The sequence below is a fragment of the Choloepus didactylus genome, chromosome 1 (assembly GCF_015220235.1).
Source record: "Choloepus didactylus isolate mChoDid1 chromosome 1, mChoDid1.pri, whole genome shotgun sequence".
In the NCBI taxonomy this organism is placed as follows: domain Eukaryota; kingdom Metazoa; phylum Chordata; class Mammalia; order Pilosa; family Megalonychidae; genus Choloepus; species Choloepus didactylus.
This window is the reverse complement of record NC_051307.1, coordinates 10,259,656-10,286,215: the sequence shown is the minus strand read 5'-3', so window position 1 is coordinate 10,286,215 and position 26,560 is coordinate 10,259,656. Positions and strand designations below refer to the sequence as shown.

At 38.1% G+C, this 26,560-nt stretch overlaps 1 protein-coding gene across 1 annotated transcript in view; it reads left to right on the top strand.

Annotated features, from left to right (window-relative positions):
• DYRK1A (dual specificity tyrosine phosphorylation regulated kinase 1A) overlaps window positions 1-26,560 on the top strand; it is a 180,562-nt gene that overhangs the window by 110,602 nt on the left and 43,400 nt on the right.

Genomic DNA, 26,560 nt, shown 5'->3' with positions numbered 1-26,560 from the left:
TATTGAAGTCCTTATCTCTAATTTATCAGATCTACAGCTTCGTGGAGTACACTTTCTCTAACTAACCAGCAGGTGGCATCCACGAGCCACTTGTTCTCCACAAGCCAGTTCTCCCCTGCTTAGCCTTTTTGGTGAGTGGGGGAGTGAGTCTTGTGGGGTCCAATTGGTGTACCAAGCTTGCCTGGTAGTTGGTGTTGCCTGCCCTGTATATGGGGCGTGTTTCTGGGCAGTCAGGGAGGGGGGGGGGGTGGCTCTAACAATCAAATCTCCCTGGTGATCCTAGAGTTTTAAAGCTGCTGCAATAGTCTAATCCTTCAGTTCAGTCCTGCCACAGTTTGTCTCTGCCACTGACCCAGAAGTCCTTGGTATTGGCGTATGGCTCCTGAGACTTGCAAGTGGGCCCCTCTTCCAGGCCGTGCACCCCGGGTCCTCTGTTGAGGGATGACTGTGCTATGTCACAGGTGATTGCCGTCCCCCCAGGGCAGTTCTGGGCTGCTGGGCTGTGTAGGGAGGCTCCCAGTCTGCTGAAATGATGGCTGAATGGGGCTTTGTTAATTCACACTGCTCTACCTTCCCAACTCTGGGACTATCAGCTGAGGTTGCAGGGAAGGCTAATGTCCACACCCAGTTTTGTGGTGTGTGCCTGTTATTTGAAGCACTTCCGTCACACTGGGTTGTCTGGGGCAGTTCTGGGCTATTGGGCTGGCGATGGGCAGGAGTGTTTCCTGTCCACCAGGATGATGGCTGTGGGTGGACACCCCCCTTTTCTTGGGAAGTTGTGGTGTTTAGTGAATTTTCTCAGCCACTGGATTATTGCCTTTTGTCTCAGAGCTCTCCTAGTTCTGCTCTTGACTTGACCTGCCCAAATAGTAAGTCTTTGAAGCTTTCTGTATTGGGCTTCTTAGAGTAATTGTTTTAGAAAAAGAAAAAAGGATTAAAAAAAAAAAACAAAAAAAAAAACGGGCCCTCTTCGGAGATCTAATGGGTTATTGAAATGCTAAGAGGCAAAGCAACCAGGGCCATTAAGGAAAGGTCCACAGGGCAGAGAGATCAGCTTTTCTTCTTGATTTGCATATGCGCCTCAGGGCCCTTCCCCTTTCTATGTTCACCAGAACTCCAAAAATCCTCCGCTTTTATTTTGGAGTTTTTCGTGTTGTTTTTTTTCTATGCCTGTCTCCTTTCTGCTGGTCTGGCTGCTCTCAGATTCTCTGGTGTCTGGTCTCAGTCTATCTATGGTTGGAGTCTGTATCAGTAGAATGAGTTTCCGATAAGAGCAGCCACTGCAGTTCTCCCTTCTCCTTCCCGGAGCTGACAGCCCCTCCTCCCCCGGGACTGAGCCTGGCAGGGATGGGCGCGGGTCCCCTGGCCGCAAAAACTTACAGATTTCGCTGATCTCAGCAGTTCCACGTTTTCATGAGTGTTGTATGAAGTATGCCCAAAGTCAGATTGCTCTGTGGTGTCCAGTCCACGCAGTTCCTGGCTTTCTACCTACTTTCCTGGAGGAGTAACTAAAACATACAGCTCACCAGTCTGCCATCTTGCCCCGCCTCGTATGTTGGTAGTTTTAAATCAATGTGGCAGATTCACTTCTCTGTGCTCTTATATTCCCTTCATTCATTCAGTCACTGCACCTCTACCATGGGTAAGTGGGTCCTGAGCCCTGGGGATGCCCGGGGAGCATGCGGCAGGGCAGGGCGGAGGGTGTCCTGGTGACATTTACATTCTACTAACGTTCTTGTACTAGACTTTTAACGTTTTTAGACTTTGACTCTGATCTACTGTTTGCCACTAGCAGATCCCTTGGCCAGGTTAGAGAATCGCTGATCTTCAGTTTCCTCATCAAGTAGTTGGACTTAATCTCTTAAAAGGTTTAATCTCACCTCTAAAATTTCTTGAGACATTGTATATCTTTGTTTACTGGTCTTTTGTTTCTAGCCTCCACCCATTTCTAGATAATTAAGGGCTCAAAGGCTTCCTTGGTATCTTGTTTTCTTCTAAACGAAAAATAAAAGTATTTCTTTCTCCACTTGGAATGTTTGTGACTGCTAGTAACCCATGAAATAACTGGTGATATTAACTGCTTTATGTATATTTTTACTATTTAAAATTTTAAAAATAATTTTAAAATATTGGAAAAATACGAATTTATCTGTATCATATGTTATACTATATACAGTACAAATAATGTATGGAATCTGGCTGCTGTAGTTTGGGTGACTTATTTTAATCTCTTCTGCATCCCAGATGTATTACTAAAAATAAGCTCTTAGCTTCCCATTTCAGCTCTCATTTGGTTTGCCTTTTTTAATTGAAAGGGCTAAAGAGCCATTTACAGTGGGGTTAAGTAAGATTCTCCATAATTAAGTAGTTGAGAATGGTACAATACCTCAAAAATAAGTACTTGGTAAATACGAAATGAATGAAATGCATGTATTTATATACTAGTCTCAAAGCATCAAGATTATTCTTCTTGGTTCTTAAATACAGTTGTTCTTCCACTTTATGTCCTCTCTTGCCTTAGTAATGTGTTTTTTCTTGGGGGATGGGGTGGGGTAGTGGTTGCTCTAGGGCTTTCAAGTTGCTTCTTTTAAGTTATTGCAGTCTACCTTGGAGGAATGTTATACCACTTCACATGTAAAAACCTTAAAGCAGTCTACTTCCATTTCACTTCTCCTGTCCTTGGTCCTGTGATTGTCATACCTTTTACTTCTATAAATGTTATAAACTACCACAAAGCATTATTTTTGCTTTAAACAGTCAATTTTCTTTTGAAGATATTAGAAAATAAGAAAAATGTCTTTCATATTTATCTACATGCTCAACATTTCTGGTGCCCTTTTATTCTTTGTGTAGATCTCAGTTTCTATCTGGAATCATTTTCCTTCAACCTGAAGAACAATTTTTGAATTCAGCCCTGCTGCTGACAAGTTCTCTCACTTTCATTTGTCTGATAAAGTCTTTATTTTGCTTTCATTTTTGAAGGATATTTTCAGTGGGTATTGAATTGTAGGTTAAAATCCTCTATCTTTCATCATTTTAATCATGTCTTTTCTTCTTGTATGTGCTTTTTCTGATGAGAAGTGGTTCCCCTGTGTGCAGTGTGCCTTTTTCTCTCTGCTTTTAAGATTTTTTTTCCTTCAACACTGATTTTCACCAGTTTGAGTGCCTTAGTGGTGTGTGTGTGTGTGTGTGTGTGTGTGTGTGTATTTATCCTGGTTGGGATTCATTGAGTTTGGATCTGTGGGTTAATACTTATTATTGAATTTGGAAGTTTTGACTGTTATTCCTTCATATTTTTTCCTTCCCCACTTTCTTTCTCCTTCCCTTTGGTACTCCTAATGAGAATGTTAGACAACTTGATATTGTTCCATAGGTCTTGGATGCTTTGTTTATATTTTTTTCCATTATTATTTGTATTTGTTTTTAGTTTGGTTAATTTATATTGCCTTGTTTTTACATTCACTGATCTTTTTTTCTTCAGTGTCTGAATTAGATATATGTCCATTCAGTGACTTTTTCAGTTCTAGAATTTCCATTTGGTTCTTTTTAATAGTTTCTGCTTCTCAATTAAGATTCATTTTTTTCCTTATTTTGTCCATGTTTTCTTTTATATTACAAAACATTTTCAGTAGCTGTTTTGTCTGCTGTTTTCATTATTTCCGTCATTTGTGCTTCTATAGATGGATTTTTATTCTCCTGAATACAGGTGACATTTTCCTGCTTCTTTGTGGACCTAGTGATTTTTGGTTAGACATGGGCATTAAAGCTGTTGAGCATCTGGATTTTGTTGCTGTCTTTAAAGAGTGTTGAATTCGGTCAGCCCTGGCAGGACCAAAATTAATTTATTTGCAGATGACCTTGATCCTTTGAGATATATTTCAGTCTCTGATAGGGCAGGTAGAAGGCAGCCTTAACTGTAGGGCTATGTTAGTCCAGCTCCTAAAACAGCATTTTTGGGGTCTCTGCTGAATGTCTTTGGTATTTTTTGAGGTTGGACCACTCACTGTCTCCCAGTCCTGTGCGAGTTCTGATAGAGCTCAGAGCTGTGTGTTGGTTGTTCTTTGCCTGGCCTCATGGAATCTCACCCTGTTCTTGTTGTGCAGTTTAGTATTTGGCCAAAGAGTCAAGGAGATCCCTGTGTATAGGTTATTGGTGTTCCTTCTCTGTATAGGTATCTTTTTGCTACTTGCCTCACCAATTCTAGCCAATTTAGTAACTTGAACTCTCATGTCAGTCTCTTCAGTTCTGCAAGACGGCATAGTTCTCTTTGGATTCCCTTTAACTACACTCTGCTCTGGAAATTGCCTCCAGATAGAAATTGTAGGGCTCCCCTAGTTTATTTCCCTTTCTTCCGTGATCAAGTTCTGTAGTGTCTGTTGTCTAGTTACTTAAAATAGTTATCTCATATATTTTGGCCAGTTTTATACTTGTTTACAGTGGTAAGCTAGTTCGGTCCCAGGTACTCCAAAATAGTCTGAGTGGAAGTCTGATACTACAGACTTTTGAAGATATACAGTTTTAGCCATATTCTGTTATTATTTTTAATGGTTTGGTTAATATTTCAGACTAAAAAACTTGAGGTTTTATTTAGGTCTTATGTGAGCAATTTCATTGGGTCTGTAGACAATTGAATAAGCTGTTTTGGCTGGTAGGTTAGGATGTGTGTGTGCATGCACGTTTGGTATGCTGTAGTGATACCTCGTGGCCACTAGAGGGTAGAAAGTTCATTTGTCCTTACCCTAGATAATTTGCATAGTCATAGTCATTGCATAATTAACACTTTAATATATATTTATTTAGCACCTACTCTAGAGCCAAGCATTGTGCTGTGTGCTTGGAATATAAAAATGATTAAGAGAGAAACTGGTTGTCAAGCTATTATCTAGCCTGTGCTATGATAAGACTGTTCTTTATTTCTGACTCATGGGCCCCTCATTTTAAAAATACATCCTTAATCCTTATCTCCTTCAGCTCCCTCCTACCTCCCTTCCGCAACCATTTCTTTCCAGTCTCTAAATATTCCAGAAGGATTCAGTTCATTCTTTCATTGAACGAATATTTACTGAATGCAGACTGTGTGCCAGATACTGTTCTTGGTATTGATGATAAAGGGTGAACAAAACTTACTCTTGTCACTTCTTAATCTTATACCTTTATTTCCAACCATCATTGAAAGTGAATTTGACTGTTACTTCAATGTTTTGTCTTCTCCTTTAATTTAGGTTTGTCTTCTTTCTAGGGACTTTGCTGGTTCTTCCCCTATTATCTTGGTTGCTCCCCTCATTTCTTAGGGGTTTCTGTCTCAGAACCTCAGCCTCATAGGCACTTGCATGTTTGGATGCTATAGGTTTCATTAACACAAATGATTTTCATTTTTTTAAAAAAATCTTTAATGTTCTTTCATTTAACTGTTTGTCTTTAAAATCTAGTGGGTCAGTACTGTCACAAGAATAGTCCCCAACAGCACATTAATAATAAAAAGAACTCCAAGTTAGCTAAGTAGTTTACATTCAGACCTGCAAGAGGAGCAGCATGTAGGTCTTACGTTGGAGACAAATGATCATTATTTATTTTTACTCAGGATCATCTCTCAGATTTTTCTATTTGCTATTTCCTATATGTCTACCACAACCTTTTTGAATCTTACCACCTCTGAGATTTGTTCATGAACCTTTTCTCTGTAGGATTAATACTGATCTCTACTGATAATGTGGTTTGTAATTACTGTAGTTAACTTGCCAGAGCATAGTGACTTGAGTGGAGTGAGAGAGCTACTTTATTTATCTTAGTAAACTACTTAAAAACAAATTTTCAGTTAACTCTTTAAAAGCTGCAGAAGAAGGATGCTATGGTTAAAACAATCCATATAGTTCAGAAGGATATACAGTATGCAAATAGGCTCCCACTTGCATGTATGTCTCTAATTTGCTTTGTGCACTACTGGACAGCAGTTTAAAAATATTATTTTAAAATCGAACTCCAGATAATGCTTTTGAAGATGGTTTTAACTAAGTATTTTAAATTCATCATTGTTTAGCATCTGATATTGCAACATGTATTGTGATACATTCTTTTTTTTTTTAATCTTCATTTTATTGAGATATATTCATATACCACGCAGTCATACAAAACAAATCGTACTTTCGATTGTTCACAGTACCATTACATAGTTGTACATTCATCACCCAAATCAATCCCTGACACCTTCATTAGCACACACACAAGAATAACAAGAATAATAATCAAAGTGAAAAAGAGCAATTGAAGCAAAAAAGAACACTGGGTACCTTTGTCTGCTTGTTTCCTTCCCCTATTTTTCTACTCATCCATCCATAAACTAGACAAAGTGGAGTGTGGTCCTTATGGCTTTCCCAATCCCCTTGTCACCCCTCATAAGCTACATTTTTATACAACTGTCTTCGAGATTCATGGGTTCTGGGTTGTAGTTTGATAGTTTCAGGTATCCACCACCAGCTACCCCAATTCTTTAGAACCTAAAAAGGGTTGTCTAAAGTGTGCGTAAGAGTGCCCACCAGAGTGACCTCTCGGCTCCTTTTGGATTCTCTCTGCCACTGAAGCTTATTTCATTTCCTTTCACCTCCCCCTTTTGGTCAAGAAGATGTTCTCCGTCCCACGATGCCAGGTCTACATTCCTCCCCGGGAGTCATATTCCACGTTGCCAGGGAGATTCACTCCCCTGGGTGTCTGATCCCACGTAGGGGGGAGGGCAGTGATTTCACCTTTCAAGTTGGCTTAGCTAGAGAGACAGGGCCATATCTGAGCAACAAAGAGGCATTCGGGAGGAGGCTCTTAGGCACAACCATAGGGAGACCTAGCCTCTCCTTTGCAGCAACCGTCTTCCCAAGGGTAAAACCTGTGGTAGAGGGCTGAACCCATCAAACCACCAGTCCCCTATGTCTGTGGTCATGTTAGCAACCATGGAGGTGGGGTAGGCGAATACCCCTGCATTCTCCACAGGCTCCTCAAGGGGGCACTGCATCTTTTTTTTTCCTTGTATTTTTTTTTTTTAACTTTCCCTTCTTTTTTAAATCAACTGTATGAAAAAAAAAAAGTTAAAAAGAAAACAAACATACAATAAAAGAACATTTCAAAGAGACCATAACAAGGGAGTAAGAAAAAGACAACTAACCTAAGATAACTGCTTAACTTCCAACATGTTCCTACTTTACCCCAAGAAAGTTACCTAATATAGCAACATTTCTGTGAACTTGCTCCTACTATATCCATCAGAAATTCACAGACCATAGTCATTCCTGGGCATCCCCAGAACGTTAAATAGCTTATCTGTTCTTCTTGGATTATTGTTCCCCCTTCCTTAATTGCTCTCTATTGCTAGTTCCCCTACATTCTACATTATAAGCCATTTGTTTTACATTTTTCAAAGTTCACATTAGTGGTAGCATATAATATTTCTCTTTTTGTGCCTGGCTTATTTCGCTCAGCATTATGTCTTCAAGGTTCATCCATGTTGTCATATGTTTCACCAGATCGTTCCTTCTTACTGCCGCGTAGTATTCCATCGTGTATATATACCACATTTTATTTATCCACTCATCTGTTGAAGGACATTTGGGTTGTTTCCATCTCCTGGCAATTGTGAATAATGCTGCTATGAACATTGGCGTGCAGATATCTGTTCGTGTCACTGCTTTCCGATCTTCCGGGTATATACCGAGAAGTGCAATCGCTGGATCGAATGGTAGCTCTATATCTAGTTTTCTAAGGAACTGCCAGACTGACTTCCAGAGTGGCTGAACCATTATACAGTCCCACCAACAGTGAATAAGAGTTCCAATTTCTCCACATCCCCTCCAGCATTTGTAGTTTCCTGTTTGTTTAATGGCAGCCATTCTAACCGGTGTTAGATGGTATCTCATTGTGGTCTTAATTTGCATCTCTCTAATAGCTAGTGAAGCTGAACATTTTTTCATGTGTTTCTTGGCCATTTGTATTTCCTCTTCAGAGAACTGTCTTTTCATATTTTTTGCCCATTGTATAATTGGGCTGTCTGTACTATTGTCATTGAGTTGTAGGATTTCTTTATATATGCAAGATATCAGTCTTTTGTCAGATACATGGTTTCCAAAAATTTTTTCCCATTGAGTTGGCTGCCTCTTTACCTTTTTGAGAAATTCCTTTGAGGTGCAGAAACTTCTAAGCTTGAGGAGTTCCCATTTATCTATTTTCTCTTTTGTTGCTTGTGCTTTGGGTGTAAAGTCTAGGAAGTGGCCGCCTAATACAAGGTCTTGAAGATGTTTTCCTACATTATCTTCTAGGAGTTTTATGGTGCTTTCTTTTATATTGAGATCTTTGGTCCATTTTGAGTTAATTTTTTGTGTAGGGGGTGAGGTAGGGGTCCTCTTTCATTCTTTTGGATATGGATGTCCAACTCTCCCAGCCCCATTTGTTGAAAAGACCATTATGACTCAGTTCAGTGACTTTGGGGGCCTTATCAAAGATCAGTCGGCCATAGATCTGAGGGTCTATCTCCGAATTCTCAATTCGATTCCATTGATCTATATGTCTATCTTTGTGCCAGTACCATGCTGTTTTGGCAACTGTGGCTTTATAATAAGCTTCAAAGTCAGGGAGGGTAAGTCCTCCCACTTCGTTTTTCTTTTTTAGAGTGGCTTTAGCAATTCGAGGCATCTTCCCTTCCCAAATAAATTTGATAACTAGCTTTTCCAAGTCTGCAAAGTAGGTTGTTGGAATTTTGATTGGGATTGCATTGAATCTGTAGATGAGTTTGGGTAGAATTGACATCTTAATGACATTTAGTCTTCCTATCCATGAACATGGAATATTTTTCCATCTTTTAAGTCCCCTTCTATTTCTTTTAGTAGAGTTATGTAGTTTTCTTTGTATAGGTCTTTTACATCTTTGGTTAAGTTTATTCCTAGGTACTTGATTTTTTTAGTTGCTATTGAAAATGCTATCTTTTTTTTGAGTGTCTCTTCAGTTTGTTCATTTCTAGCATATAGAAACATTACTGACTTATGTGCATTAACCTTGTATCCCGCTACTTTGCTAAATTTGTTTATTAGCTCTAGTAGCTGTATCGTCGATTTCTCAGGGTTTTCTAGATATAAGATCATATCATCTGCAAACAATGACAGTTTTACTTCTTCTTTTCCAATTTGGATGCCTTTTATTTCTTTGTCTTGCCGGATTGCCCTGGCTAGCACTTCCAGCACAATGTTGAATAACAGTGGTGACAGCGGGCATCCTTGTCTTGTTCCTGATCTTAGAGGGAAGGCTTTCAGTCTCTCACCATTGAGTACTATGCTGGCTGTGGGTTTTTCATATATGCTCTTTATCATGTTGAAGAAGTTTCCTTCAATTCCTACCTTTTGAAGTGTTTTTATCAAAAAGGGATGTTGGATTTTGTCAAATGCTTTTTCAGCATCTATTGAGATGATCAATTGATTTTTCCCTTTTGACTTGTTAATGTGTTGTAATACATTGATTGATTTTCTTATATTGAACCATCCTTGCATGCCTGGAATAAACCCCACTTGGTCATGGTGTATGATTTTTTTAATGTGTCTTTGGATTCGATTTGCAAGTATTTTGTTGAGGATTTTTGCATCTATATTCATTAGGGAGATTGGCCGGTAGTTTTCCTTTTTTGTAGCATCTTTGCCTGGTTTTGGTATTAGATTGATGTTAGCTTCATAAAATGAGTTAGGTAGTGTTCCATTTTCTTCAATGTTTTGAAAGAGTTTGAGTAAGATTGGTGTCAGTTCTTTCTGGAAAGTTTGGTAGAATTCCCCTGTGAAGCCATCTGGCCCTGGGCATTTATTTGTGGGAAGATTTTTGATGACTGATTGGATCTCTTTGCTTGTGATGGGTTGGTTGATGTCTTCTATTTCTTCTCTGGTCAGTCTAGGTTGTTCATATGTTTCCAGGAAATTGTCCATTTCCTCTACATTATCCAGTTTGTTGCCGTACAGTTGTTCATAGTATCCTCTTATAATTTTTTTAATTTCTTCAGGATCTGCAGTTATGTCACCTTTTTCATTCATTATTTTGTTTATATGGGTCTTCTCTCTTTTTGATTTTGTCAGTCTAGCTAGGGGCTTGTCAATCTCAAAGAACCAACTTTTGGTGATATTTATCCTCTCTATTGTTTTTTTGTTCTCTATGTCATTTATTTCTGCTTTAATCCTTGTTATTTCTTTTCTTCTACTTGGTTTAGGATTGGTTTGCTGTTCATTTTCTAGCTTCTTCAGTTGATCCATTAGTTCTTTGATTTTGGCTCTTTCTTCCTTTTTAATATATGCGTTTAGTGCTATAAATTTCCCCCTTAGCACTGCTTTTGCTGCATCCCATAGGTTTTGGTATGTTGTGTTCTCATTTTCATTCGTCTCTATATATTTAGCAATTTCTCTTGCTATTTCTTCTTTAACCCACTGATTGTTTAGGAGTGTGTTGTTTAACCTCCAGGTATTTGTGAATTTTCTAAGTCTCTGATGGTTATTGACTTCTAATTGTATTCCATTGTGGTCAGAGAATGTGCTTTGAATAATTTCAATCTTTTTAAATTTATTGAGGCTTGTTTTATGTCCCAGCATATGATCTATTCTGGAGAAAGTACCGTGAGCACTAGAAACGTATGTGTATCCTGGTGATTTGGGATGTAATGTCCTGTATATGTCTGTTAAATCTAATTCATTTATCAGATTGTTTAGGTTTTCAATTTCCTTATTGGTCTTCTGTCTGGTGGATCTATCTATAGGAGAGAGTGATGTGTTGAAGTCTCCCACAATTATTGTGGAAACATCAATTGCTTCCTTTAGTTTTGCCAGTGTTTCTCTCATGTATTTTGTGGCACCTTGATTGGGTGCGTAGACATTTACGATTGTTATTTCTTCTTGCCGAATTGCCCCTTTTATTAGTATGTAGTGGCCTTCCTTGTCTCTGAAAACATCCCTGCATTTGAAGTCTATTTTATCTGAGATTAATATTGCTACACCTGCTTTCTTTTGGCTGTAGCTTGCATGAAATATTTTTTTCCATCCTTTCACTTTCAGTTTCTTTGTGTCCCTGTGCCTAAGATGAGTCTCTTGTATGCAACATATTGATGGTTCATTTTTTTTGATCCATTCTGCGAATCTGTATCTTTTAATTGGGGAGTTTAATCCATTTACATTCAACGTTATAACCGTGAAGGCATTTCTTGAATCAGCCATCTTATCCTTTGGTTTATGTTTGTCATGTTTTTCCCCTCTGTCTATTATTTTCCTTTGTTGTACTCATACCGAATCTCTTTAGTACTGAACCTTTCTCCAAGTCTCTCTGTCCTGTCTTTGTTTCTCTGTCTGTAGGGCTCCCTTGAGTATCTCCAGTAGGGCAGGTCTCTTGTTAGCAAATTCTCTCAGCATTTGTTTGTCTATGAAAAATTTAAGCTCTCCCTCCAATTTGAAGGAGAGCTTTGCTGGATAAAGTATTCTTGGCTGGAAATTTTTCTCACTCAGAATTTTAAATATATCGTGCCACTGCCTTCTTGCCTCCATGGTGGCTGCTGAGTAGTCACTACTTAGTCTTATGCTGTTTCCTTTGTATGTGGTGAATTGCTTTTCTCTTGCTGCTTTCAGAACTTGCTCCTTCTCTTCTGTGTTTGACAGTGTGATCAATATATGTCTCGGAGTGGGTTTATTTGGATTTATTCTATTTGGAGTTCGCTCAGCATTTATGATTTGTGTATTTATGTTGTTTAGAAGATTTGGGAAGTTTTCCCCAACAATTTCTTTGAATACTCTTCCTAGACCTTTACCCTTTTCTTCCCCTTCTGGGACACCAATGAGTCTTATATTTGGACGTTTCATATTATCTATCATATCCCTGAGGTCCATTTCGATTTTTTCAATTTTTTTCCCCATTCTTTCTTTTGTGCTTTCATTTTCCATTCTGTCATCTTCCCGGTCACTGATTCGTTGTTCAACTTCCTCTAGTCTTATACTATGAGTGTCCAGAATCTTTTTAATTTGGTCAACAGTTTCTTTAATTTCCATAAGATCATCCATTTTTTTATTTAGTCTTGCAATGTCTTCTTTATGCTCTTCTAGGGTCTTCTTGATTTCCTTTATCTCCCATACTATGGTCTCATTGTTCATCTTTAGTTCTTTGAGTAGCTGCTCTAGGTGCTGTGTCTCTTCTGGTCTTTTGATTTGGGTGCTTGGGCTTGGGTTATCCGTATCGTCTGGTTTTTTCATATGCTGTATAATTTTCTGTTGTTTTTGGCCTCGTGGCATTTGCTGAACTTGATAGGGTTCTTTTAGGATTTATAGACCAATTGAAGTCCTTATCTCTAATTTATCAGATCTACAGCTTCGTGGAGTACACTTTCTCTAACTAACCAGCAGGTGGCGCCCACGAGCCACCTGTTCTCCACAAGCCAGTTCTCCCCTGCTTAGCCTTTTTGGTGAGTGGGGGAGTGAGTCTTGTGGGGTCCAATTGGTGTACCAAGCTTGCGTGTGTAGTTGGTGTTGCCTGCCCTGTATGTGGGGCGTGTTTCTGGGCAGTCAGGGAGGGTGGGGTGGCTCTAACAATCAGATCTCCCTGGTGATCCTAGAGTTTTAAAGCTGCTGCAATAGTCTAATCCTTCAGTTCAGTCCTGCCACAGTTTGTCTCTGCCACTGACCCACAAGTCCTTGGTATTGGCATATGGATCCTGAGACTTGCAAGTGGGCCCCTCTTCCAGGCCGTGCACCCCGGGTCCTCTGTTGAGGGATGACTGTGCTATGTCACGGGTGAGTGCCGTCCCCCCAGGGCAGTTCTGGGCTGCTGGGCTGTGTAGGGAGGCTCCCAGTCTGCTGAAATGATGGCTGAATGGGGCTTTGTTAATTCACACTGCTCCACCTTCCCAACTCTGTGACAATCAGCTGAGGTTGCAGGGAAGGCTAATGTCCACGCCCAGTTTTGTGGTGTGTGCCTGTTATTTGAAGCACTTCTGTCACACTGGGTTGTCTGGGGCAGTTCTGGGCTATGGGGCTGGCGATGGGCAGGAGTGTTTCCTGTCCACCAGTATGATGGCTGTGAGCGGACACCCCCCTTTTCTTGGGAAGTTGTGGTGTTTAGTGAATTTTCTCAGCCACTGGATTATTGCGTTTTGTCTCAGAGCTCTCCTAGTTCTGCTCTTGACTTGACCTGCCCAAATAGCAAGTCTTTGAAGCTTTCTGTTTTGGGCTTCTTAGAGTAATTGTTTTAGAAAAAGAAAAAAGTATTAAAAAAAAAAAACGGGCCCTCCTCAGAGATCTAATGGGTTATTGAAATGCTAAGAGACAAAGCAACCAGGGCCATTAAGGAAAGGTCCACAGGGCAGAGAGATCAGCTTTTCTTCGGGATTTGCATATGCGCCTCAGGGCCCTTCCCCTTTCTGTGTTCACCAGAACTCCAAAAATCCTCCGCTTTTATTTTGGAGTTTTTCGTGTTGTTTTTTTTTTATGCCTGTCTCCTCTCTGCTGGGCTGGCTGCTCTCAGATTCTCTGGTGTCTGGTCTCAGTCTGTCTATGGTTGGAGTCTGTATCAGTAGAATGAGTTTCCGATAAGAGCAGCCACTGCAGTTCTCCCTTCTCCTTCCCGGAGCTGACAGCCCCTCCTCCCCTGGGACTGAGCCTGGCAGGGAGGGGCGCGGGTCCCCTGGCCGCAAAAACTTACAGATTTCGCTGATCTCAGCAGTTCTACGTTTTCATGAGTGTTGTATGAAGTATGCCCAAAGTCAGATTGCTCTGTGGTGTCCAGTCCACGCAGTTCCTGGCTTTCTACCTACTTTCCTGGAGGAGTAACTAAAACATACAGCTCACTAGTCTGCCATCTTGCCCCGCCCTCCTCATTGTATCCACATTCTTGGGTTAAAATATTATTATGGGTAAATTTTAAATTAGTTGATTGAGAATTATATATAATACGGTAGATAGCAGGTCGAACTATGTGAAATTGGTATTTTGTAGGCCAAAGATGGTCACATATCACCATTTTCATATGGTTCAACTTCATACTTTCATACTTTATTATTATTGCTCTGTTACAGGTTGAACTGAGTCCTTTTTCTCATTAAAATTTGAATTAAAAAGGAAGATGGAGAAAGTTTAGGAAGAAGAAAAAGCATGGTGATTGGCTTATTTATGAAATCAGGTTGATTAGAAATGCCTGTGTTAATTTGTCCTCTTGAATTCCTGTCATGAGAGAGGAATGAATTTGTGGGCAACTTAAATACTTTTTTTGGCATTATGGGAGGAACTGGAAGTTAGTTATCTTCTTGGATTTCATATAAAGGATCACAGCAATTGAGCTAAGAGAGAAACTAATGAACCTGTGACAAATACACCTATGTACAGACAGCTGTTACCAGGCTCCAGTGCTAGAAGCTTAATCTTTCTTTCATTTCACTAAATAATTGGTGGTGATGTTAACTAGTTATGATAGATGATATGGTAAATAGCAGAAAAAGTCCTACAAGTAGAAAATATAGAATTATTTCTTAGTGCACATACTGATTACCAACAGCGAATTTTAAAAAGAACATCGTATTTCTTTGTTACCTAGTATATACCATAGGAATGTATATTAGTCAAAAAACTTATGCATAGGAATGTATATTAGTCAAAAAAACAAAACAAACAAACAAACAAACAAAAAACCGAAAGATACAACAAGGAAGGTAAGTCTCCTAAAAAGAAAGCCCTATAGTCTACTGTGCGGTTAGATTATTACTTCGTTTTGGATTATCTGCTACTTGCATTATTTGGAGAACAGCTTTTTTTTTTACTAAAATAAATAATTAACTTGTCTTTTAGATGCTAGCTACTTGAAGCTTGTTTAAAATGTAGACTCTTAGGTTCCACTCTTGACATAATGAATCAGAATCTACATTTTTAACAAGATTCACAAAGCTATTGATTCTTCATCGTATTAAAGTTTGAAAAGTGCTTTTATAGATAATGAGTGACATTGTTGCCCGAGTCAGTGCCGTAGTAGCCTCTCAGTAAGTGCTTGTTAAGTTTAATGCAAATAATCAACTGAATCTAGATTCAGAAAGTGAAAGGTTTATTTATATCTTGATGCCTATTATATGGAGAACAAGAAAATGTACTTAATTCTTACAGCATGTTATAGTGGAATAAGTAAGATATGGTTTTTGGTTTGGTCTGTGATTAGCAATGTAACAAATCACTAAACTCCTTTGAGCTTCTGTTGTGTCATTTGCAAAATTGGGATAATGATCCCTTTCCCTCTTACTTCACGGTGTTTTGAGTATAAGATTAAGAGAATGTATGTGGTCTTTTGAAGATAAAAGTTATGAATCTCTTTTAGGGAGGGAAGTTAAAACAATAATAAGCAGCTATCCATTTCTTTCTAATTCTTTCATAGCTATGTGGGTTTCACAAAATTATCCATCTGTTAGTCCGTGAATCCTTGAGTCAGATTCCATGCTGGGTGATCAGTTGGATGAGGGAGGTATAGAAACTGGGAATCAGGGAAAACAGGTGCTTTGGTGATGCCACTAACTGGGATAAAGAAACGTATGATCTTGTATAAAAATGTAGCTTATGAGGGATGACAGTGTGATTGGGAAAGCCATATGGACCACACTCCCGTTTGTCTAGTGTGTGGATGGATGAGTAGAAAAAGGGGGACAAAAAAAAAAAAAAGTACCCAGGGTTCTTTTTTACTTTAATTGTTCTTTTTCACTTTAATTTTTATTCTTACTATTTTTGTGTGTGTGGTAATGAAAATGTTCAAAAATTAATTTTGGTGATGAACTCATGGCTATATGGTGGTACTGTGAACAGTTGAGTGTATGCTTTCTATGACTGCATGGTACGTGAATATATCTCAATAAAATTGAATTTAAGAAAAAAAAAAAGAAACATATGGGTGTGTTGGTGGGGAGTGGGCCACTGGTTGGGGAGACAGTGAGTTCAGGTTCAGCTCTGTGAAGTATCCTAGAATGAGAGTGATGTTATATTAAGATCTGTGGCTCTAGAATCATGACTCTACCACTTACTCATTCTGTGATTTTGGACAAATTTCTTAATCCCTCCACACCTCATTTATCTGTTTGGGGATCATAATAGTGCCTGTCTCATGAAGTTCTTGAACTATTGGCACAGAGCTGGTTATTAAAATCATGAGAATGGATGTGATTGTTCAGAAGGAGAGGGCTGCAGGTGCAAGTCAGGGAAAGACCTTGGACTTGACTCTGAAATAGAGGGTAGAGAGACTAGGAGCTCCTAGTATAATTGCCATAAAAATTGTGGTTGACAGGAATGTATGGAAAGAAATGGTTAACTGTGGTTTATAATTAAGAAATAGCCAACTAAGATAAAAATTGAAGTACTCGTTGGTTGTGGTTCAAGTCATTATAACCTTAGAACAGTTTTAGTTGAGTCATGGAAGGGAAAATGAAAACACACTGGAATGAACAGTGAATAATAGGTGAAAAAATAGAAAGTTAAAGGAGGCTTGAGAGAGAAACCAGTGTGTAAATAAAGCTAAAATATAAAAAGCTAAAATAAAATTTACTTTTCTAAGATTTCAAGGAAAGTTGAATTAGGGATCATTTGATTACCTATTATGAGAGAACCCCAAAAGGAATCCCAAGGAAACAAGACATGGTTTGTCTGAGGAATTTAAAACTTTTTATTCAGAGATGAGGTATTTCTCCATAAGTATAAATTAATGAAAAAAGTAGCATGCTTGTTTAGGTTATAAACTAAGTTCAGTATAATTAGATTAGAGAGATTCAATAATGACTTCACTGGAAATATATTTAGATAGGATGTAGAGAGTGAATCATGGAGATAGCTTTCTTGATGAGGATACTGAGTCAAGACAAAGAAGGTGGACGTTTTGTGATGGGGGAAGTAAGCTGGTTAACAAAAAGTACCAGGTGATTGAGGATTTGGATAAAAGATTAAGATACTTGAATTCCATTTTGGATGTCATATTGATGAAATGAATTTGGCCTGGTAAGGGATAGAGCCATTTTGGGATCTTGAGTTTGGAGAAGATATGGTGGTATAATCTTGGTTCTCTTAAGATTAGCCTTGTGCAGATGCACAGGTTCCTGTGGGAGAAAAGTGAATGAACTCCCGTTAGAGATCTGTTAGTAATTTTGGCAGCTGATGATATGACCCTGACATAGATTATATAATATCAGAGAGAAAGAAAGGAGGCAGTCATCTGGAAATTTTTAGAAAGGGAAAATCAAAAAGGTTTTTTTAATGGATTCAGGGAATTTGGTAGTCTAATAGATTACCGATTTTTCAGTGAGTACATTGTCAATAATCAGTAATTTCATGTGATCGCCTGCTTCTCCCAGGCTCAAATTCTGTCAAACAATAGAAATTATTTTCAATAACAAGCTTGATTTTCAGAATTGAATAGCTGCTATTACAGATGAGTAATGTATCTCAATAGTTTAGCACTTTAAACAAGTGGAATATGGCTACCATTTGCTATGACCACCGAACTGGCTTTTGAAAAGATGAATGTATTAACCTCATCTAAGATCTTCACACTATAAACATTCTTATGAATGTGTCTCAAGTGAAAATATTTGGGCAGGGCATAGATAGAAGAGAAACATTATTAATCTGATGTGGAAGAAAATTTCTGAAAATAGTTCTATACATGGCAGCACAGATAGCATCATGGTACTTTAGTTTGCCTTGTCCACCCACTTGCAGTAATTTGTGTTCTCATTGTTGTCAGGCTCCTGTCATGTGCCAGGATTTGGTTAGGGTAGATGTTATGGAAGAAAAACACCCTGCTCTCAAGAAGCTCTCTCTCATGCTGAAGAAGGTAGTCGTCACCTAACTGAAGATATAGTTTGCTATACATGTCTCTTGAAATAGATCAAGTGCAATTATATAGCACATTGAAGGAGAAATACCTGGTGATCAGGATAATTAGGGGGCACATTACAGAATAGGGTTTTAAAATTACTTAATTCTCAAAACCAACAACAACAAAAAATCACAAAGGAGAAAAAATATCTCCACTCTTGATTTCACCATCCAAAGATAACTATTAACATTTTGCTGTGTGACCTGCAAATATATTTTCTCTTTATATACATATATTTTTTCTTAAAAAATAAAAAAGTCTTAAGGGGGCTGGGCTTCCAGTAATGGTGGACTATGTAATTTGTACCAATCCTGTCTCTGAGAACAGTAAGAAAAGCTGATAAAATGTTTGCAGGTATCAGAGAGCTGACAGGGCAGTGAAGGTCAAGATGCTGGAGATGGAAATTCAGAAGGTGAGCCTGGAGCATTTGGGACCACTGTTCTCAAGAGCACCTGGTAATTCTTGATGAAGCACCTGAATGACGAAGATGATGAGCACAGCTTTCCAGCTGATGAGACTTTGGATATAAAAATTCTATGTTTGGTCCTGCCACAGAAGGCGGGCACCACATACTACCCTCTATTTGTGTTGGGACTCCTACGGTGCTAAGAACATGGATGAACTGGAAACAAATATGCCTCACAGGGACTGGATCCCCACTTTGAATTATCTCCTCCCTGATTGGATTAAGGTTATCTTGAATTGCTGCAATCCCAAACTACTTGCTTTAAACAAACACAGGTCTTCTTTGGAGAAAGATAATATAATTTTAGGGCTCAGATTATCCTCATAAAGAAGTTTTTCTTATACCGTATTTGTCATTTAATGAAAAATAATTAGACATACGAGGAGACAAGGTAGTAGAAAAACATGAGAAACGAGAAAAAGATTTATAAGAGGCTGAGATAATGGAATTATCATAGACTTAGAAATAACTATGTTTGATATGTTTTAGGAAATAAAAGACCAGATTGAAAATTTTGGTGAAAACTGGGGTGTTTCTAGAAAAAAGATTACAAAAACTGAAGTTAAGAACTTTAATGGATGTATTTAATATGCAGCCAGAGAAAAGGAGGCCCTTTAAGGAACAATTTGAACAGCTGTCTTTTTAACAAATACAGTGGAATCCAGAAGATAATAGAATGATAGCTTCAAAATGATGGCCAATCTATAGAATTTTATATCCAGCAAAATTATCTTTCAAGAAAGATGGAGAAATAGAGACATATTTAGACAAAACTGAGAGAATTTGTCACCAGTAGATTGGCACTAAAGGAACTACTAAAGAGCATTTTCTTTAGGTCCCAGATGAAAGGTTGGAGATGCATGAAGAAATGTAGAACAGCTAAAAGAGTAAATATTTGGGTAAAAGTAAATGATTATTAACAGTATAAAACAGTAATGTCTTACAAAAAAATTATACACATGTATTAAAGAGAGAATTAAAGTACAGATCAACAATAGTATATACATTAAGTGAAGGGCACTAATTTTATTAGATTTTGATGAGTCAAGTGTATATCATCTGTATTGTTAACTATAAGATAACTTAAGAAAATAATAAAATAATGCATGTGTTTTGGGGGAGGAGGGGAGGTAAAAAAAGAAAAAAATCAACCAAGCAGACAGAAGGCAAGAAAGGAACATAAAATAGTTGGAACAAATACAAAGGTTGTTAGTCTTTCTACATACATAAAACCCAAGTACATACTGTTTACAAGAGAAAAACCTAAAATATAAGGAAACAGAAAGGTTAAAAGTAAAAGGATAGATAAAAGACCTACCGTGCAAAGAATAATTAAAAGAAAGCTTAGTGTACCCATGTGTTTTAAGGCAAAATGCATTACTTGGCAATAAAAGGTTTTATTTGTCAGGAGCCTATGGCAGCTCTAAATTTTATATAATCTAATAACATAATTTAGAAGGAGAACACATTCACATATCTGATGGGAGATTTTTAATATGCCTCTCGGTAACTGATTAAATGAGATGAGAGCAGAAATAGAGAACACTCTTGTAAGAGAGGATCAACAAAGCCACAAGTTGGTTCTTTGAAGGGACTTAATAAAATTAATAAACCTTTGATAAGACTGATCACAAAGAAGCAGACAACTTCAGTAACAAATGTTGAAGTGAAGGAGAAAACACTACAATCCTACCAATACTGAGAAGCTTATGAGAGGATATGAAGAACTTGACATCAGTGCATTTGAAATTTAGTTGAAGTAGACATACTATTAGAAATATACAATTTACTGAAACAGACACATCAGGAAATAGAAAGTCTGAATAGCCCCTTGTCCGTTAAAGAAAGGTAATCTTTAATTGAAAACCTCATAAAGAAAACTCCAGACACAAATGGTTTCACCAGTGAATCTACCATGAATGGATAATCATGACCAACCTTTATCCTAAGAATGCAAAGTTATTTTAATATTCAAAAATCAGTAATTGGTCTCCTGCTTCCCCCATGGGCTGTTCTCCGCCCAGTATTAAGATGGGTACTTTTGAAGCAAATATCAAATCACCATTCTCCCAATATCTTCCCATCACACTTGGAATAAATTCCAAACTTCTTTCCGTAATCCAGGAATAGGCTAAGCATATCATTTATTTTCTAAAAAAGGAATCTTTTTGATACTAAAGAGGCCACTATGCATGTTTGCAAAGGGACCAGATCAGCATTTCTCAACCAGGGGTGATTTTTGCACCCCTCTCCCCCAGGGGTATTTGATGATAATATTTGAGGACACTTTGGGTTGTCACAACGGGGGGTGGTAGAGATGCCCCTGGCATCTACTAGGTAGAGGTCAGGAATGCTGCTAGACATCCTATAATGCATAGGACAGCTCCTCACAATGGAGAGTTATTTGGCTTCAAATATTGTAAGTACTAAGGTTAAGAAACCCTGGACTAGAAACATAAACCCAGAAAACTGGGATGTCTGGTCAACTCCCCTGTGAGGTTCCTCCATGACTTGGCCTCTCCTCAATGCCCTGACCTCTGCTCCTGCCCAGCCCACAGTGCTCCAGGTCAGGGCTTTGCACTTGCTGTCCCCCTGCCTCCCTTACCACATGCAAGTCTGTTCCTCCCAGGGCCTTGAAGGCACACTCTTCCTGAATCAACAGCTTCTTTGTCAACAGTCTAGACCCCTCGCCCACCTTTACTTTTCCAGTGGTATTTATCACTACCAGAGTTTGTGTTGCACATTTGTTTATTTCAAAAAAATCAGTCATTGTAATTTACCACATTAACAGAATAAATCAGAAAAGCGATGTCATTTCAATATGTGCAGAAAAAGCATTTAATAAAATTCAGCATCCAGTTGTGAGGAGAAGCACTTAGCAAACGAGAAATAGAAGGGGAATTAAAGAAGACCTAGATAAGTGGAGGGTATGCTGTGTTCATGCATTGGAAAATTCAGTATCATGAATGTTTCTGTTTCCCCCCAGTTGCTCTATAGCTGTGCTGTCTAACATGGTAGCCACATGTGGCAATTAAAATCTAAATTTTAAATTAATTGAACTTAAATAAAATTTAAAAATCATTCCTCTGTAACAATTCCAGTCACATAACCACATTTTAATGCTCAGTAGTCATATGTGGTTAGTGCCTATGTTTTTAGACTGTAGGTGAACAATTCCATCACTGCAGGAAGTTCTACCAGATGCACTAATCTTTAGAGTCAGTGCAGTTTCAACCCAGATCCCAACATGGATTTATTTATTTTGGTGAATTTAATGAGCTGATCTTAAAATTTGTGTAGGAATACAAAGGGCTAAGAATAGCCAAAACATTCTTGAATAAAAAGATTGTCCACTAGATATTAAAACTTCTAAAGCTGTAGTAACTTAGACAGTGTCTGTTTCTTGTACAAAGATATAAAGTCTAAGTCTATATCCAATAGAATGGAATAGAGTCCAAAAACAGACCCAAGTACATACGAGTACTTGATATGTATATAGTCATTTCAGAACAGTGAAGAAAGTTTATCTTTTTAATAAATGGTTTTGCATTGATTGGTTGTCCATTTAGGGGAAAAATGAAACTTGATTCCTACCTCACACTATACACAGAAATCAAATCCAAGTGGATTGCCCCTCTGAATGTGAAAAGTAAAATCCAGCTTCTAGAAGAAAATACAGACTTTTGTTTTGATTTTGGTATAAGGAAAGATTTTCTAAGCAGACACTGAAAGCACTGATCCTAAAGTCAAACACTGATAAAATTAAGCACTTCTCTTCATGAAAGAACATCATTAAGAGCATGACATGGCATGCCACAAATTAACCATTAATGTTTCTCATATCCAGAATAATGTAAAGCGCTCCCAGAAATTTGAAAGAAAAAGACTCAATTCAGTGGGAAAAATGGGCAAGCAACCTGTATGGACACTTCACAAAAGTAGGTATCAAATGGTAATAAATATATGAAAAGGTGCTCATAGTCACCAGGAAAATAAAATTTAAAACCACAGTGGAGTACTATTACAGACCAACCAGAATGGCTAAAATTAGAAAGATTGACAGCAAAATAGTAGAGCAGTGTGAATTTTCATATACTGCTAGTAGAACCAGATTGGTTGTTTAAAAATTGGAAAAACAACAGAACAGTGCCTATGTGTATGTGTATGTCAAAAGACACATAAGAAGAAGCTTCTTAATGGCAGTATTCATAATACCCCTTGTTCCAGTTTGCTAATGCTGCCCTTATGCAGAATACCAGAAATGGATTGGCTTTTATAAAGGGGGTTTATTTGGTTACAAAGTTTCAGTCTGAAGGCTATTAAAATGTCCTGTTGAAAGCATCAACGCAAGTGTACCTTCACTGAAGGAAGGCCAAAGGCATCCAGAAAACCTCAGCTGGGAAGGCATGTGGCTGGCATCTGCTGATTCCAGGTTGTGTTCCAGCGCCACTCGCAGCTCCTGTGCGTTTTTCAAAGTGTCTCTTGGCTGCGGCACCTCCTCCTGTCTGTGAACTCTTTTATAGGACCCGAGTGATTCAATTAAGACCCAATGGGGGTGGGGTAAAACCTCCATGGAAATTATCCAATCAGAGGTCTCTCCTGCTGTTGACTGAATGACATCTCCATGGAAACACTCTATCAAAGGATTCTAACCTAATCAACACTAAGACGTCTGCCCCCACAGGATTGCATCAAAGAACTTGGCCTTTTTGGGGGACATAATACATCCAAACTGACATACCCCTGAACTGGAAATAATCCAAATGTTAATTAAAAGTAGAATGGATAAATAAGTCATCATCTGATCACATAATGCTATTAATACCATAAGGCAATAATAATGAAAAAGCTACAACTTAGAGGTATAACATTAAGTGAACAAAACATTTTTTAAAGTTAAAACTAATCTGGGTTTAGAGGGCCAGGTAATGATATTTGTGGAAGAGGAAGCAGATATTGATTGAGAGGAGTAACAGAGTATGGGCGGTTCCTGGGATGCAGGTCTCCCCCCCCCCCCCCGTCACACAGGTTGTCCACTTTATGATAATCTTTAAGATGTATAATGATTTCTGTATTTTTAAATGTATCATCACTATATTAAGTTGATAAATAGGTAAGTTTCAACCGAGTATATAACAATTACATTGATAATAGAAGCTAACATTTAAAAACTACTTGTTGTATGTCAGATTCCATTCTAAGTGCCTACTTGTGATACCTCCTTTTAACCTCATACCACCCCTAAGGTGTTAGTATATTATTATCTCTGCTTATTAGATAGGAAACTATGGTCCAGAATACTTAATTAATTGGCCATTCATGACCTTGGTCTTTTTAATGTTTGTTTATAAGAACTCTTTTTATTTTAAGGACCTCAGTTCTTTTCTTATTTAACATTTTTTATTGTGACATATAAATATATATAGAAAAGTGATAACTTTCAAAGTACAATTTAACAAGTAGTTACAGAGCAAATTTCAAAGAATGTTATGGATTACAGTTCCACTATTTCAGTTATTTCCTTATTGTGAAATATAACATATAGAAAAAAAATTTATATAAATATGAGTCAGTATTCATAATCCTTTGTTAAGTCCTATCTTGTCAGTTGCTACCCCTCTCTCCCGTTTGATCACATTTTCAATCTTCAGGTATATCTGGGCAGTGACAACCCTACCTTGTTCATATTGAAACAGGGTGTCATCATTATGAGGAAGGGGATGCATGTGGTTGATGTTTTTGGAGAGGCAATCCTCTGGGTTTTGGGACTTATCTGGCATAGGAAAACTCTGAGGGGATTTAAGGTTCTGAAAAGTAAACTTAATAGTGAGTGAAACTCATAGAATTTCAAATAGGGACCTAGGTATTCTTTAGTATTTTCGGGACTAGTGTTGATTAGGGCTTGGTGTACTGTGGGCATTAGGTGTATCTAGCTGGAGCTTCCATAAGAGTAACATCCAGGATAGCCTCTCGACTTTATTTGAAATCTCTTAGCTACCGAAACCTTATTTTGTTACCTTTCTTTTCCCAGTTTTGGTCAAAAAGGCATTCTCAATCCCTTGATGCCAGGATCAGGCTCATCCTTCAGAGTTGTGTCCCAGATTGCCAGGGAGATTCACTCCCCTGGGAGTCATGTCCCACTTTGTGGGGAGGGTAATGAATTTATTTGCAGAGTTGGGCTTAGAGAAGGAAAGGCCACATCTGAGCAACAAAAGAAGTTCTCTGGAGGTGACTTCTAGGCATAATTATAGGTAGGCTTAGCCTCCCCTTTACTGCCATGAGTTTCACTAGAGCAAGCCTCAGGATTGAGAGTTTGACTTAATAGTATGGAGTTCCTAATTTCACATATTTTCTGTACAAAATAAACAATGTCTCACGTTATCGTGGCTTAGTTGTACAGTCATCATCACTCTCAATTTTAAGTAGTTATAAACCAAAATACTCCAAAACTCTTATCAGCCTCTAGTTATTTATCCCTAGTATTAGTGTGATAGTGGGAAGATATTCCTATTTTAAATATGGTCCATAATATGCAACAGGTAGTTTTTCCCATATACCATTCTGTTGTTAATTCTTTGTACCAATGTCATGCCTTAGAAGTAGATCATGCAAGCACTTATTTATATTTGTAGTGCTGATCTGTAGGATACATACCTTTAAACAACCCCTTTCGCTCATGTTCACCTTCAGTGTGGCACTGATACAGTCCCCTTAACAAACTACCATCAGCCCTGTCCATTCCCATACCATCCCACCCTCATTAACATGTCTGTGCATATTAGGTAATAATTCCCCCTTCAGTAGCTTCTGTGTATCTCTAGTTCCCCTATATTCTACATTATAAGACACTGATTTTACATTGTTCAGGGAGTTCATATTAGTGGTAACAGACAATATCTCTCCTTTTGTGTCTGATTTATTTCACTCAGCGTTATGTCTTCAAGGTTCATCCATGTTGTCATGTTTCAAGACTTGTTTCTTTCTGCTGCATATATATTTATATTTATTTATGTTCTTTCCCAGATTTTTATGTTTTTGACATATAGATGTAAAGTCATCTTGTCCCCCATTTAAGTTTCCGGTAGCTTATTATCAAAACAATACTAGGATAACCTTTCCTAAACCATCTTTGTGCACATCATTGATTACTTCCTTAGGACAAATTCCCAGGCTTTTTTTTTTTTTTTTTTTTAACTGAACAAAATTGCTCCACATAATTGAATTGAGTCACTTCATTTTTCAGTCTGAGTAGTGTAAAGCTTTAAAAACCTCACCCCCACCTATCATTGTAGATACACCGTCCTTTTATTTACTCAGCAGATGTTTATTAATCACATAGTATGGGTCAGTTAAGGACCTCATGCTGTAATGGAGGGAGAAAGAAGCTATGGTCTGAAGACAGTTCTAAGGGCAGGTGATACTAAAGTTTTAAGTAGGGATTGAAGATTTGAGGTTTGCATTTTAGAAAGATCACTAGCTATCTTCTAGAAGAAATATGGACTTGAAAATGGACAGAGTAGAGGCAGAAAGATGTGTTAGGAAACTATTTTAGTAATCCAAACGAGAAAAGTAACAATGGAGATGAAGAGGTTGTATTTGAGTTTTCTATAGAAACTGAGTTGGCACAATTTGGCAGCTGTTTGCAGGTGGTGTGGGCCATGGAGAAAAAGAACTCTTAAGGTGACTCCCAGATTTTTTGATTTGGGTGACGGGGTAACAAACTGTCATTTGCTGTGGTTGAGAATAGAAGCAGAGCATACGTGTTGGGGGAATTGAGCTTCGTTCGCTTCAGTTTGAGAAGTTTATGGAACATTCAAGTAGAGATTGTATATGCCCCAATAATGGACCCTAACACCATCATCCTTTACTGTGAGCCATTTATTAATTGCCAGAGCTGTTCTAAGTAGTTTACACATATCAAAGCAATTAAGCGTCCTAGCAGCCTTTTGGCATAGATATATTATCATCCTGTTTTTAAGATGAGGAAATTAGATGTGCAAGGTTGAAGAAATTAGGTGTGCAAGGCCACACAGCTGGTAAGTGGTGGAGCTAGATTTCAAACCCTGGCGCCCAGTGCCGAGTCCAAGCTCTTCACCCTTGAGCCAACTTTTGTATGTCCTAAAATAGTGGAGTTTAGATAAAAGCATCCTGGTACTGACGATTATGCATACAACACTGTGGTGTTAGTGAGCCATTCATGCAGGAGGACAACCACAAGTA